A 17,174-nucleotide genomic window follows, 5' to 3' on the forward strand; every position below is an offset into this window, starting at 1 on the left:
GACCTAACAATTGTAAACATTTATGAGCCAAATGTGGCAGCACCCAAATACATAAATCAATTAATCACAAACTCATTGATTGTAATACCATAACAGTAAGAGACTTCAACACTCCACTCACAGCAATGGACAGATCATCTAATCAAAAAATCAACAAGGAAACAATGGTTTTGAATGACACACTGGACCAGATGGACTTAACAGCTATATTCAGAACATTTCATCCTAAAGCAGCAGAATACACATTCTTCTCAGTGCACATGGAATGTTCTCCAGAATATACCATATACTGGGACACAAATCAGCCCTAAGTAACTACAAAAAGATTTAGATCATACCGTGCATATTTTCAGACTACAACACTATGAAACTCGAAATCAACCACAAGAAAACATTTGGAAAGGTAACAAATACTTGGAGACTGAAGAACATCCTACCAAAGAATGAATGGGCTAACCAAGTATTTAAAGAGGAAATTAAAAAGTATATGGAAGTCAATGAAAATGATAACACCTCAACCTAAAACCTCTGGGACACAGCAAAGACAGTCATAAGAGGAAAGTATCTAGCAATCCAGGCCTTCCTAAAGAAGAAATAAAGATCTCAGATATACAACCTAAACTTATGCCTTAAGGCACTGGAAAAAGGAACTGGAAAAAGAACAGCAAATAAAGCCCAAAACCAGCAGAAGACAGGAAATAATAAAGATCAGAGCAGAAATTAATTCTATCAAAACCAAAAAAAAAAAAAACAGTATAACAAATCAATGAAACCAGAAGTTGGTTCTTTGAAAGAATTAACAAAATTGATAAACCACTAGCCAGTTTGATTAAAAAGAAAAAGGAAAGGACGCAAATAAATAAAATCAAGAATGAAAGAGGAGAGATCACAACCAACACAACAGAAATAAAAACAATAATAAGACAATATTATGAGCAATTATATGCCAATAAAATGGGCAATCTGGAAGAAATGGACGAATTCCTAGAAACATATACACTACCAAAATTGAAACAGGAAGAAATAGAAAATTTGAACAGACCCATAACCAGTAAGGAAATCGAATTAGTAATCAAAATTCTCCCAAAACACAAGAGTCTAGGGCCAGATGGCTTTCCAGGGGAATTCTATTAAATATTTAAGAAGAGTTAACTCCTATTCTCTTGAAGGTGTTCCAAAAAATAGAAATGGAAGGAAATACTCCAAACTCTTTCTATGAAGCCAGCATTACCTTGATTCCAAAACCAGACAGAGACCCCAGTAAAAAGGAGAACTATAGACCAATTTCACTGATGAACATGGATGCAAAAATCCTCCACAAGATATTAGCCAACTGGATCCAAAATACATTTAAAAAAGTATTCACCATGACCAAGCGGGATTTATACCTGGGATGCAGGGCTGGTTCAATATCTGCAAAACAATTAACGTGATTCACCACATCAATAAAGGAAAGGACAGGAACCGTATGATTCTCTCAATAGATGCAGAGAAAGAATTTGACAAAATACAGCATCCTTTCCTGATAAAAACACTCAAGAAAGTAGGGATAGAAGGAGAATACCTCGAGATATAAAAGCTATATATGAATGACCCAACACTAATATCATTCTTAATGGGGAAAAACTGAGAGCTTTACCCCTAAGGTCAGGAACAAGACAGGGATGTCCACTCTCACCACTGTAATTCAACATAGTATCGGAAGTCTTAGCCTCTGCAATCAGACAACACAAAGAAATAAAAGGCATCCAAATTGGCCAGGAGGAGGTCAGACTTTCACTCTTTGCAGATGACATGATACTCTATATGGAACACCCAAAACATTCCACCAAAAAAACTGCTAGAACTGGTTCATGAATTCAGCAAACTTGCAGGATATAAAATCAATGCACAGAAATCGGTTGCATTCCTATACACCAACAATGAAGCGACAGAAAGAGAAATCAAGGAATCAGTCCCATTTACAGTTGCACAAAAAACCATAAAAAACTAGCAATAAATCTAACCAAATAGGTGAAAAATCTATACACTGAAAACTATAGAAAGCTGATGAAAGAAATTGAAGAAGACACAAAAAAATGGAAAAACATTCCATGCTCCTAGATAGGAAGAATAAATATCGTGAAAATGTCGATACTATCCAAAGTAATCTACATATTCAATGCAACCCCTATCAAAATAACACCAGCATTCTTCACAGAGCTAGAACAAATAATCCTAAAATTTGTATGGAACCAGAAAAGACCCTGAACAGCCAAGACAATCTTGAAAAAAACACAGCAGGAGGCATCACAATCCCAGACTTCAACCTATACTACAAAGCTGTAATCATCAAGACAGTATGGTACTGGCCCAAAACCAGACACATAGACCAATGGAACAGAATAGAGAACCCAGAAATGGACCCACAAACGTATGGCCAACTAATATTTGACAAAGCATGAAAGAATATCCAATGGAATAAACACAGTCTCTGCAGCAAGTGGTGCTGGGAAAAGTGGACAGCGACATACAGAAAAATGAACCTGGACCACTTTCTTAAACCATACAAAAAAATAAACTCAAAATGGATGAAAGATCTCAATGTAAGACAGCAAGCCATCAAAATCCTCAAGGAGAAAGCAGGCAAAAACCTCTTTGACCTTGGTCACAGCAATTTCTTACTCAACACGTCTCCAGAGGCAAGGGAAACAAAAGCAAAAATGAATTATTGGGACCTCATCAAAATAAAAAGCTTCTGCACAGCGAAGGAAACAATCAGCAAAACTAAAAGGCAACCGACAGAATGGGAGAAGATATTTGCAAATGACATAGCAGATAAAGGGTTAGTATCCAAAATCTATAAATAACTTATCAACCTCAACACCCAAAAAACTAATAATCCAGTGAAGAAATGGGCACAAGACATGAATAGACACTTCTCCAAGGAAGACATCCAGATGGCCAACCGATACATGAAAAAATGCTCGACTTCACTCATCATCAGGGAAATACAAATCAAAACCACAATGAGATACCACCTCACACCTGTTAGAATGGCTAACATTAACAACTCAGGCAACAACAGATGTTGGTGAGGATGTGGAGAAAGAGGGTCTCTTTTGCATTGTTGGTGGGAATGGAAGCTGGTGCAGCCACTCTGAAAACAATATGGAGGTTCCTCAAAAAACTAAAAATAGAACTACCCTACGACCCAGTCATTGCATACTAGGCACTTACCCACGGGATACAGGTGTCCTGTTTCAAAGGGACACATGCACCCCTATGTTTATAGCAGCACTATAAACAATAGCCAAAGTATGGAAAGAGTCCAAATGTCCATCTATGGATGAATGGATAAAGAAGAAGTGGTATATATATACAATAGAGTATTACTCAGCAATCAAAAAGAATGAAATCTTATCATTTGCAACTACGCGGATGGAACTGGAGGGTATTATGCTAAGTGAAATTAGTCAGAGAAAGACAAAAATCATATGACTTCACTCATATGAGGACTTTAAGAGACAAAACAGATGAACATAAGGGAAGGAGAACAAAAATAATATAAAAATAGGGAGGGGGACAAAACAGAAGAGACTCGTAAATATGGAGAACAAACTGAGGGTTGCTGGAAGGGTTGTGGGAGGGGCTATGGGCTAAATGAGTAAGGGTCATTAAGGAATCTACTCCTGAATTCATTGTTTCACTATATGCTAACTAATTTGGATGTAAATTTTTAAAAATAAAAAGTAAAATTAAAAAAAAGAAAACAAGTAAAACACACACACACACTCGAAATAGTGGGGTATACTCCGTGTCTTCATTCAGATAACAGAGGAGGATGAGCTTCAAATTGCCAAAAAGTTATTTATTATGAATAATATAAATATTTAGTGCTATAATAAAAGAACACTTACTCTTGTTCTGCAAAATATGAGGAGGCCATGCAAAAGTGAGAAAATGTAGGACTCAGGATGAGAAGTCCTTGTTTCTCTAAGCTTTATCATTCTCTTATTCCTTTATTTAGATATGCATACAGCAAATACTTATTAAGAGTCTACATTGTGCTAGTTACTGGAGATACAATGGTGAACATTACTGTGTGACTATAGGTAAATTACCTCTCTTGAGCCCACATTTTTTCATCTATAAAAATGAAAGGCTGGCAAAAAAAAAAATGTCCCTAACTTACAAGGGAAGATCCATGAGGCTAGCTGCAGATTTCTTAACAGAAATATTTCAGGTCAAAAGACAGTGGCAAGATATAGACAAAGTGCTGAAAGAGAAAAATCTCAGCCAAGAATACTCTATCCAGCAAGGCTATCATTCAGAATAGAAGGAGAGATATGGAGTTTCCCAGACAAAAACTAAAGGCGTTTGTGACCACTAAGCCAGCCCTGCAAGAAATTTTACAGGGAACTCTTTGAGTGAGAAATAAAGACCAAAAGTGACAAAAACTAGAAAGGAGTAGAGAAAGGTTCAGAAACAACACAAAACAAGTACTAAGATAGCACTAAATACATATATATCAATAATTACTCTGATTGTAAATGGACTTTAAGAAACAAAACAGATGAACATAAGGGAAGGAGAACAAAAATAATATAAAAATAGGGAGGGGGACAAAACAGAAGAGACTCGTAAATATGGAGAACAAACTGAGGGTTGCTGGAAGGGTTGTGGGAGGGGAGATGGGCTAAATGGGTAAGGAGCATTAAGGAATCTACTCCTGAATTCATTGTTTCACTATATGCTAATTTTTATGTAATTTAAAAAAAAATAGATAATAAAATAAAATAAAAAAGAATACTAGGTTGGGTTGAAAAAAGCATAGAAGACACCAGAGAATCACCTTCAGCACAGACAAAAGAACTAAAACCCAGTCGGGCCAAAATTAAATGTTATAACCAACATGCAATATCAAATGGATGGATGGCATGATGGTAATGGTGGATGAATCAGTAGTACATCAGTAATATAGAATATAGAATAGTAATATAGAAGATAAAATTATGGAAATTAATGAACCTGAAGAAAAGGAAACAAAGGCAAAATATTACGATACAAGAGTTAGAGAATTCATCAACTTACTAAAGAGGAATAACATTCGTATCATAGGGGCCCGAGAAGATGAAGAGTGAGAAAAAGGGACAGAAAATTTATGTGAGCAAATTATAACTGAAGACTTCCCTAATCTGCGGAAGGGCACAGCCATCAAAATTCAAGAAGTACAGAGAACTCCAATTAAATTCAACAAAAGCTGACCATCACCAAGGCATACCATAATATCAAATCCACAAAATACACAGACAGGGAAAGAATCATGAAAACAGCAAAGGGTAAAAAGTCCTTAACCTACAAGGGAAGACAGGTCAGGTTCACAGTCGATCTGTCCACAGAAACTCGGCAGACCAGAAAGGAGTGGAGGATATATTCAATGTGTTGAATCAGAAAAATATGCATCCAAGAATTCTTTGTCAAGCAATGCTGTCATTCAGAATAGGAGAGATAAAAGAGTTTCCCAGACAAACAATCACTAAAGGAGTTCATGACCACTAAACCTGCCCTGCAAGAAATATTAAGGGGAATTCTTTGAGTGGAGAAAACAAACAAACAAAAAAAACAAAACTAACAAACAAACAAAAACAAACCCCAAAGCAACAAAGACTAGAAAGGACCAGAGAACATCACCAGAAACTCCTACTTTACAGGCAACACAATGTCATGAAATTAATACCTTTCAATAATCACTCTGAATGTAAATGGACTAAATGCTCAAATCAAAAGACATAGAATATCAGAATGAATAAAAAAACAAGATCCATCTATATGCTGCCTACAAGAGACTCATTTTAGACCTAAAGTCACCTGTATATTGACAGACAAACAAGATTTAAAAACAAGACTGTAACTAGAGATGAAGAAGGGCATTATATAATAATTAAGGGGTTTATCCATCAAGAAGATCTAACAATTGTAAATATTTAAGCTCCCAACTTGGAAGAACCCAAATATATAAATCAATTAATAACAAACATAAAAAGTCTCTGATAATAATACAAAAATAGTAAGGACTTTAACACCCCGCTAACAGCAATAGACAGATCATCTAAGCAGAAAATCAACAAGGAAGCAATGGCTTTGAATAACACATCAAAGCAGATGGACTTTACAGATATCTTCAGAACATTTCATCATAGAGCAGCAGAATGCACTTTCTTCTCAAGTGCACATGAAATATTCTCCAGAATAGATCACATAATGGGTCACAAATCAGCCCTCAACAAGTACAAAAAGATTGATATCATGCCATGCATATTTTCATACCATAATGCTATGAAAGTTGAAAACAACCACAAGAAAAAAAATTGGAAAGACCACAAATACTTGGAAGTTAAAGAACATCCTACTAAAGAATGTATGGGTTAACCAAGAAATTAAAGAGGAAATAAATAAGTACATGAAAGCCAACAAAAATGAAAATATGACAGTCCAAAAACTCCAGGATGCAGACTGGGATGCAGGTGGTCATAAGAAGGAAGCATATAGCAATCCAGGCCCTTCCTAAAGAAGAAAGGTCTCAAATACATAACCTAATCTTAGACGTAAAGGAGCTGGAAAAAGAACAACAAACAAAGCCCAAAACAAGCAGAAGAAGGGAAATAATAAAGATTAGAGCAGAAATCAATGATATTGAAATTTTAAAAAAACACAGAAGAGATCAGTGAAACTAGGAGCTGTTTCTTTAAAGAATTAACAAAATTGATAAGCCCTTAGCCAATTGATCAAAAAAAAAAAAAAGGAAAGGACACAAATAAATAAAATCACTAGTGAAAGAGGAGAGATCACAACCAACACCACAGAAATACAAACAATCATAAGAGAATATTATGAGAAATTATATGCCAACAATTTGGACAATCTGGAAGAAATGGAAGAATTCTTAGAAACATATAAACCACCAAAACTAAAACAGGAAGAAATAGAAAATTTTAACAGACACATAACCAGGAAAAGTATTGAATCAGTAATCAAATATCTCCCCACAAAGAAGAGTCCAGAGCCTCATGGCTTCCCAGGGGAATTCTACCAGATATTTAAAGAAGAGTTAATACCTATTCTTTTGAAACCATTCCAAAAAACATAAATGGAAGGAAAACTTCCAATCTCATTCTATGAGGCCGTACTACCCTGATTCCAAAACCAGACAAAGGCCCCACTAAAAAGGAGAATGACGGACCAACTTCTTTGTAAACATGGATGCAAGAATTCTCAACAAGATACTAAAAAATTGAATCCAAAAATACATTAAAAAATTATTCACCATGATCAAATGAGATTTATTCCTGGGTCACAAGGGTGGTTCAATATCTGCAAATCAACGTTATACACCACATCAATAAGAGAAAGAATAAAAACCATATGATCTGCTCAATATATGCAGAAAAAGTGTTTGACAAAATACAGCATTCTTTCTTGAAAAAAACTCTCAAGGAAGTAGGGATAGAAGGAGCATACCTCAACATTATAATGTCTATATATGAAAAACCCACAACTAATATCATCCACAATGGGGAAAAACTGAGAGCTTTCCCCCTAAGATCAGGAACACGACAAGGATGTCCACTCTCATCATTGTTGTTCAACAATAAAACTGGAAGTCCTAGCTTCAGCTATCAGACAACAAAAAGAACTAAAAGGCATACAATTTGGCAAGGAAGAAGTCAAACTTTCACTCTTCGTGGATGACATGATACTGTACGTGGGAAACCTGAAAGAGTCCATCAAAAAACTGCTAGAACTGATACATGAATTCAGCAAAGTCCCAGGTTATAAAATCAACATACAGAAATCTGTTGCATTACTATACACCAATAATGAAGCAGCAAAAAAAGATATCAAGGAATCAATCCCATTTACAATTGCACCAAAAACCATAAGATACCTAGGAATAACCCTAACTAAAGGAGGTAAAATATCTGTATGCTTAAAACTATAGAATGTTTATGAAAGAAATTGAAGAAGACACAAAGATATGGAAAAATATTCCATGCTCATGGATTAAAAAAAACAAATATTGTTAAAATGTCGATACTTCCCAAAGCAATATACATATAGAATGCACTCCCTATCAAAATGACATGAGCACTCTTCACAGAGCTAAGAAAAACAATGCTAAAATTTGTGTGGAACCAGAAAAGACCACGAGTAGCCAAAGTAATGTTGAAAAAGAAAACCAAAGCTGGAGGCATCACAATTCCGGACTTCAAGCTGTATTACAAACCTGGAATCATCAAGATAGTATGGTACTGGCACAAAAACAGGCACATATATCAATAGAATAAAATAGAGAACCCGAAAATGGACCCACAAATGTATGGCAAACTAGTCTTCAACAAAGCAGGAAAGACTATCCAATGGAAATAAGACAGTCTCTTTAGCAAATGGTGTTGTGAAAAATGGACAGCAACACGCAGAAGAATGAACCTGGAACCCTTTTTTATACCATACACAAAAATAAATTCAAAATAGATAAAAGACCTAAATGTAAGATAGGAAACCACCAAAGCCCTACAGGACAAAACAGGCAGCAACCTCTTTGATCTTGGCTGCAGCAACTTCTTACTTAACATGTCTACAGAGGCAAGGGAAACAAAAATAAAAATGAACATTGGACCTCATCAAAATCAAAAGCTTCTGCACAGCAAACAACCAACAAAACTAAACAGCAACCAACGGAATGAGAGAAGATATTTGCATATGACATATCAAGTAAAGGGATAGCATCCAAAATTTATAAAGTCGTTATCAAACTCAACACCCCAAAAACAAATAATCCAGTGAAGAAATGGGCAGAGGATATGAATAGACACTTTTCCATGAAAACATCCAGATGACTAACAGACACATGAAAAGATGCTCAAAATCACTCATCAGCAGAGAAATACAAATCAAAACCACAATGGGATACCACGTCACACCTCTCAGAATGGCTAAAATTAACAACTCAGCAAACAACAGATGTTGGCAAGGATGTGGAGAAAGGGGAACCTTCTTACACTATTGGTGGGAATACAAACTGGTGTAGCCACTCTGGAAAACAGTATGGAGGTTCCTCAAAAAATGGAAAATGGGACTACCCTATGACCCAGCAATTGCATTACTAGGTATTTATCCAAACAATACAAAAAAACACAAAAAACAACACCCCATTGTTTATAGCAGTGCTACCACCAATAGCCAAATTATGCAAAAGCCCAAATGTCCATCAATGATGAATGGATAAAGTAGATGTGGTATAGATTCTGGCACAGGTCGGTGGGCACAGCTAGCGGGTCCTGAGGTGGAAAGGGGGGTGAAGCTCTGTTCACCCCCATACCCCTCCCCCTCAGGTGCAAGCGTCACCCCTTTGCCAGCCAGGCCAACCCGGCTGAACTATCCACTGCAGCACAAGGGGAAGGGGGGGGCGGCTCCGGGCGACCCCAGCAGACCCCCATCATGGGCGGCCAGAGTTCCAAGGCTCCCTGGGGCAAGGTGACCACCAAGGAGGCAGCTGGCACTTCCCCTGCTAAGGTAAAGTGACAGGAGAATGGCCACGTGAAAAGCAATGGAAACTTATCCCCCAAGGGCGAAGGGGAATCGCCCTCCATGAACGGAATAGAGGAGGCAGCCAGGGGCCACTGGCGATGCCATTGAGCCAGCACCCCCTAGCCAGGGCGTTGAGGTCAAGGGGGATGCCCCCACCAAGGAGACCCCCAAGAAGAAGAAGAAATTCTCTTTCAAGAAGTCTTTCAAATTGAGTGGTCTGTCCTTCAAGAGAAATGGGAACGAGGGTGGGGGTGATACATGACTCCTCACCCAAAGAGGAAGAGCAGGAGCAGGGGGAGATCAGTGCCTGTGGCAAGGAAGGCACAGCTCAGGAAAGGACCAGGAGCCCCAGGCCAAAGGTGCAGAGGCTGGTGTTGCCTCCAAAGGAGGAGACACAGAAAAAGAGGCAGGGCCTACAGAGCCATACACTCCCTTGGGGGCAGATAGTGGCCCTACACCCACCAGTGAGCAGAATGAGTAGCTGGGTGAGGACAGGTAGGTGAGCTCTAAGCTGCAAAAATCGTGCTGTCCTTGTGAGGTCACTGCCTGGACCTGGTGCCCTGGCTGCCTTCCTCTGCCAAGAAAGGAAGGGGCTGTTGCCCCCTCCCATCCACGTTCCCTCTCCTTTTCCCTCCTGTGGATTCTCCCATCCTCCATTTGGCCTTTCTCTTAAGGTCAGTTGAAGATGGTCCCTTGCAGTTTCCCAAGTTAAGTTAGTGATGTGAAATGCTCCTGTCCCTGGCATTACCTCTCCTGTCCCCACCCCTACAGAAGGCAATTGCTGGTTTTCTTCCCCAATTCTTTTCCAAGTAGGTTTTGTGTACTCTTTTCCCCAAATCCCTAAGCCAGATGTGGAGTACCTACACTCCCAAACCCTGAGGGTCCAGCCTCCCCCTCCACCCCCATTGAGTTTTTAGTCTCTTGTGCTGTGCCTAGTGGCACCTGGGCTGGGGAGGACACTGCCCCTGTCTAGGTTTTTATAAATGTCTTACTAAAATTCAAACCTCCAGCTTGTGAATCGACTGTGTCTCTTTTTTGACTTGGTAAGCAAGTATTAGGCTTTGGGGTGTGGCAGGGGGGTCTGTAATGTGAAACAACTTCTGTTGTCTTCTTTTCCCCCTCCAAACCCCAGATTTGTACTTTTTTTCTAACTGCTAAAACCATTCATTTCCACGTGGTTTTAGTGTAACATTTGGAAAATGAATAAATGTCATCCCTTTAAAAGAAAAAGAAGTGGCATATATATATATATATATATATATATAGTATATGTACATATGTAATATATGTATATATATAGTGTATGTACCTATGTAATATATGTACATATATACATATGTACAATGGAATATTACTCAGATATCTAAAATAATAAATTCTTGCCATTTGCAACAACATGGATGGAACTAGAGTTTATTATGTTAAGCAACGTAAGTCTTTCAGAAAAAGTCAAATATCACATGATTTCACTCAGATGTGGAATTCAAGAAACACAACAGATGAACATAGGTGAAGGGAAGGAAAATACAATAAGATAAATCATAGAAGGAGGCAAACCATAAGAGAATATAAAATACAGAGAACAAACTAAGGGTTGCTGGAGGGAAAGAGGGTGGGGAGATGGGCCCCTTGGGTAATGGACATTAAGGAAGGCACTGGGTGTTATATGTAAGTGATGAATCACTAAATTCTAAATTCTACTCCTGAAACCAATACTACACTATATCTTAACTAACTGAATTTAAATAAAATAAAATAAAAATAAAATAAAATAAAATAAAATAAAATAATTTATTTCAAAGACTAAAACTATGCAGAGATCTCAAACTTTGATCCTCTCATTAGAAGGACCTGCTGGTTTAGATAAGGCTGGTCACTGTAAAGGAAATAAAACTGGTTAGTTTTTTGGTTTGATGCACATATTGGTGAAGACTGAAGAAACCCAGATTACTTTTTCTAAGAGAGAAAATCCATGGCCAAGGTGTATACATCCCACTTCACCACTCCCTCCCCCTTCTCTTTATTTGAAGACCTACTTCAAATCTTTTAGTAGGTATCAACAGGGACTTCTGAGCAGAGTCAAAAAATAAAAAGAATGGCATGGATAACTAACTGAACTATAATTTCTCAGTCAAGACAAAGAAGTAGGGGAATTGAGTACTGGAGCTTGTAGCTTTGACTTGTTAGCTAATGGGTGGGTAGTTGCAGAGAATAAGAAGAGTGAATTGAACTATCCACAATGTAGTGCTTTGATAGGCAGCCAGTTCACAATATTCAGAACTTGTAAATGCTTCTGTTTTGCCTGAGTGATGAAAGGGGAGGCCAGAAAAGTGTTTTGATTAGGAAAAGACATTATGTGCTCTTTTTAAAGTTTATTTATTTATATTTGAGAGAAACAGAAATGGTGTGAACAGGGGAGGGAGAAGGGGCAGAGAGACAGGGAGAGAGAATCCCAAGGAGACTCTGCACTGTAAGCAGAGCCTAATGCAGGACTCAAACTCATGAACCTGTGAGATCATGACCTGAGCTGAAACTAGGAGTTGGACACTTAACCAACTGAGCCATCTAGGTGCCCTTATACTTTATTTAATTATCTTAAATGCCTTTGTTTTTGTCAGATTTAATGAGGTACAATTGATAAATAAAATTTTAATATATTTAAAATATACATTGTCATTATACACACAAACACACACACACATACACACCACACACACACACACACACACACACACACCGCTGTGAAAGGATCCCCACCATCATCTAGTCAATCATCACATCCATCACCTTGCACATTTGTGAGTAAGGTAGTTTCGTGAGAAAATTTAAGTTCTACTCTCTTAGAAACCTGAATTAGACATTTACACACCACTCTTGGATTTAAAAACTGTAACCAAGAGGGCTTAAATATCTGCTGATAAAGTCTTCTGGGTAAAGTCTAATATATGGGTCTTATATGACCATGTCATAATGTGCTTAATGACAACAAGGAGTGCAGTGAGAATATACCATGTAGGAAATAGGTTCTATGGGGCTGATTTTACCAAATGAAGGTTGAAGTTGGGGTATCATTCATTAGACAAGTGTTTTTTGAGCACCTACTATGTGTAAAGCATTGTGCTATGCTATCTTATAGATCAATGAACTTTCACAAATATGGCAGATGCTATGGGGGATACATATTTCTGCCTTCAAAGAGGCTACAGTTTATTACGGGAGATAAGACGTATACAAAAAAGAAATATAGAAATATAAAAGTAACAGTGGTTTAGTGTCATGTTAATGGTACACATGACTATGAAATTTCAGAGATGAAGATATAATTTCCTAACAGAATGATCATGGATGTTTTACAGAGGGATGGACAGGATTTCATGTATGCATGTATTTGGATTTCTTTGAAAATGTGAAAAGAGACTATAAGGAGGATGACAGAGCATCTGTTCTTAGATTCTAGCAACAGTAGGTAGGGAATAGGTTTAAAATACATCAGAGTAATTTGGGGTAACATGAAAAGCATCTTCCTGACTCTATGGACAGTAAGACACTGGAAGACACAAGAAAACTTAGAAAGTTTACAACATTTTAAAGTTGAAGATTAGATAGTCATACACCTGTGATAGTTTAAAATGAGTATTTTGTACAAGCAGGCAAATGGTACTACCTCCTTGGATGTTTTCCATCAGCACAGTTATAACATGTTTGAAAGGGAATTCATCTTTTTTCCTTCACCACCCTAAACTAGCTCCTCCTCCTGAGTTATCTATCTCAGTGAATAACTGGACCATTCACCTGCTCAAGGTCAGAATCCTTGATACTCTTCTCTCTCCTTCACTTCCTACATCTAAAATGCCACTAAGTCCTGGTTATTCTAGCTCCAGAATCTCTCTTGAGTTTCCCCACTTCTCCCCAACCCCACTGCTACTTCCCTAGTTCAGTTCCCCATCATTTTTCCCTAAAGTACCATGTTAGTCTCCAAAGTGATCTCACTGTTTACAAATGTAAGATAAAAGTTTCAAGGGAAACTCAAGAAGTGCTTTCATCTCCTTACCAGTGCATTTTACCACCATCCCCCAATATTATTGGAATTATCTTCCTAAGACACATGTCTAAACTTCGGCTCACTTCTTAATAATAATTTTTCCCTACAAAGGCCAAATATCATTTTAGTGCACATTCTTAGCTCAATCTATGATAATAAAAGTCTGATGACTTCTTTTTCTTATTTTTTCTTTTTTTTTTTAAATTTACAATCCAAGTTAGTTATCATATCGCGCAATAATGATTTCGGGAGTAGAATCCAGTGATGATTCATCCCTACATATAACAATCAATGCTCATCCCAACAAGTGTCTTCCTTAAAGCCCCTTGCCCATTTAGCCCATTCCTCACCCACAACCCCTCCAGCAACCCTCAGTTGTTCTCTATATTTAAGAGTCAAAGTCTGATGACTGAGTAATAGGGAGAACAAGCTGGAGAGAGAATTACAGGAATAGAAAAATTTGTTCAGAGCTTTATTTGTTCACTGACGGTGAACTCAAAGGCTACTACAAGAATTAAAAGGTGAGAAGCTCTACCACCAATGTTACACTAAGAATCTATTTTCATTTAATACACATTTACTAAACCTTATGCAAGGGCCTTAATAGATGCTGTGGGAGATACAAAAGTGGGCAATTTGGTCACTGCTATTTAGGAGCTTACAGTCTAGTATGACATAGATAAGGAAAAAAATCACAATGAGTACAAGCTTGAGTAACTAACTAGAAGGATAACTGGTGCCTTAGTAGAGGTAATAAAAAAAAATCCATGTTTTTTTTTTTATTGGACCACCTGACTTTATTGTTAGAGTCCATGGATTGTAACATGTCTTAAATGTTACACATTATTTAGTTATTCTTGCTAAGTTTTTATTTAAATTCCAGCTACTTAACATATAGTGTCATATCAGTTTCAGGTGTTCACTTTGTTTATTTTAACAGTTCTCAAAATGTGTGAATGAGTATAAATGGGGTATGTTGGATTGGAAAATAAAAGACCACTTTATTCTTTCTTTCTTCCAAGATGTTATTTAAATTCAAGTTAGTTAACATATAGTGTAGTATTGGTTTCAGGAGTAGAATTTAGTGATTCATCACTTACATTTAACACCCAGTGCTCATCACAAGTGCCCTCCTTAATGGACATTACCCATTGGGCCCATCCCCCCACCCACCCTACCCCCAGCAACTCTGTTTGTTTTCTATATTTAAGACTCTCTTATGGTCTGCCTCCCTCTGTGTTTTTATCTTATTTTATTTTTCCTTCCTTCCCCCTATGTTCATCTGTTTTGTTTATTAAATTCCACATATGAGTGCAATCATGTGATATTTGATTTTCTTTGACTTAGGTGTTAGCATAATAGACTCTAGTTCCATCCACATTGTTGCAAATGGCAAGAATTCATTGTTTTTGATGGCCAAGTATTATTCCATTGTGTGTGTGTGTGTGTGTGTGTGTGTGTGTGTGTGTGCAATATATACACACTATTGGCTATTGTTGATTGTGATGTTATAAACATTGGGGTGTATGTGTCCCTTTGAATCAGTATTTTTGTATCTTTTGGATAAATACCTAGTAGTGCAGGGGCGCCTGGGTGGCTCAGCTGATTGAGCTTCTGACTTCTGCTCAGATTGTGATCTCGCAGTTCACGTGTTCGGCCCAACGTTGGGCTCTGTGCTGACAGCTCAGAGCCTAAAGACTGCTTTGGATTCTGTGTCTTCCTCTCTCTCTGCCCCTCCCCTGCTTGCACTCTGTCTCTTTCTCAAAAATAAATAAATATTTAAAAAAAATTAAAAACATCTAGTAGTGCAATTGCTGGGTCAGAGGGTAGTTTTACTTTTAACTTTTTGAGAAATTTCCATACTGTTTTCCAGAGTGGCTGTACCAGTTTCCATTCCAACCAACAGTCTAAGAGGGTTCCCCTATCTCTGCATGCTTGCCAACATCTGTTGTTTTGTGAGTTGTTAAATTTAGCCATTCAAGACAGCTTTATTCTTAAGGCTAGCTGTGACATTCAACTTTTTATATTAAGGAATTCAATATATTTTCACATATAGTTTCACCCTCTTATGTCATTTATTCAGGTACAAAGAGATAGACATTATCCAGAGTATGCAATAAAGTCATATTTCCAAAGTCTCTCAACAACAAATAGTAGAAAGAGGACTGTAATGTAGGTTTTCTAATCCCCACTCTAATCTCCTCTAGTTTAAACTCCTCTCCTTCCCAAGATTATACGTAGAAAATGTTAAGTAAAATCTTCTCTATTTAGTACTGTTAACTATGATTCATTTATTACATTTTTGTTCACTTCAAATCTTAGTCCCTGGAAATATCTTAAAGGCATTGCATTAGAATTTACTGGAGATGGAATCTTAAGTATAGACAGACTTGGCAGGGTCTGCAGACTGAATTCCCAGTAATTTGTATGGAACCAGGAAAGACTCTGAATAGCCAAAGCAATCTTGAAAAAGAAAATCAAAGCAGGAGGCATCACAATCCCGGACTTCAAGCTATGCTACAAAGCTGTAATCATCAAGGCATTATGGTACTGGCACAAGAACAGACACTCAGATCAGTGGAACAGAATAGAGAACCCAGAAATGGACCCACAAACTTATGGCCAACTAATCTTTGACAAAGCAGGAAAGAACAGCCAATGGAATAAAGACAGTCTCTGCAGCAAGTGGTGCTGGGAAAAGTGGACAGCAACATGACGAAGAATGAACCTGGACCACTTTGTTACACCATATGCAAAAATAAACTCAAAATGGATGAAAGACCTCAATGTAAGACATGTAAGACAGTAAGCCATCAAAATCCTCAAGGAGAAAGCAGGCAAAAGCCTCTCTGATCTTGGTCACAGAAACTTCTTACTCAACACGACTCTGGAGGCAAGGGAAACAAAAGCAAAAATGAACTATTGGGACCTCATCAAAATAAAAAGAGCCCAGATGTCCATCAATGGATGAATGGATAAAGAAGAAGTAGTATATATATACAATAGAGTATTACTCAGCAATCAAAAAGAATGAAATCTTGCCATTTGCAACTACACGGATGGAACTGGAGGGTACTATGCTAAATGAAATTAGTCAGTCAGAGAAAGACAAAAATCATATGACTTCACTCATATGAGGACTTTAAGAGACAAAACAGATGAACATAAGGGAAGGAGAACAAAAATAATATAAAAATAGGGAGGGGGACAAAACAGAAGAGACTCGTAAATATGGAGAACAAACTGAGGGTTGCTGGAAGGGTTGTGGGAGGGGCTATGGGCTAAATGAGTAAGGGTCATTAAGGAATCTACTCCTGAATTCATTGTTTCACTATATGCTAATTTGGATGTAAATTTTTAAAAATAAAAAGTAAAATTAAAAAAAAGAAAACAAGTAAAACACACACACACACACTCGAAAGTAGTGGGGTATACTCCGTGTCTTCATTCAGATAACAGAGGAGGATGAGCTTCAAATTGCCAAAAAGTTATTTATTATGAATAATATAAATATTTAGTGCTATAATAAAAGAACACTTACTCTTGTTCTGCAAAATATGAG

At 37.4% G+C, this 17,174-nt stretch overlaps 1 pseudogene; it reads left to right on the forward strand.

The window, feature by feature from the left end:
* The first annotated feature begins 9,480 nt into the window (after nt 1-9,480).
* LOC125159650 (MARCKS-related protein-like) lies at nt 9,481-10,051 on the forward strand (annotated as a pseudogene).
* The last annotated feature ends 7,123 nt before the right edge of the window (nt 10,052-17,174 follow it).

Source organism: Prionailurus viverrinus, unplaced genomic scaffold, assembly GCF_022837055.1.
Source record: "Prionailurus viverrinus isolate Anna unplaced genomic scaffold, UM_Priviv_1.0 scaffold_55, whole genome shotgun sequence".
NCBI classification, from domain to species: Eukaryota; Metazoa; Chordata; class Mammalia; order Carnivora; family Felidae; genus Prionailurus; species Prionailurus viverrinus.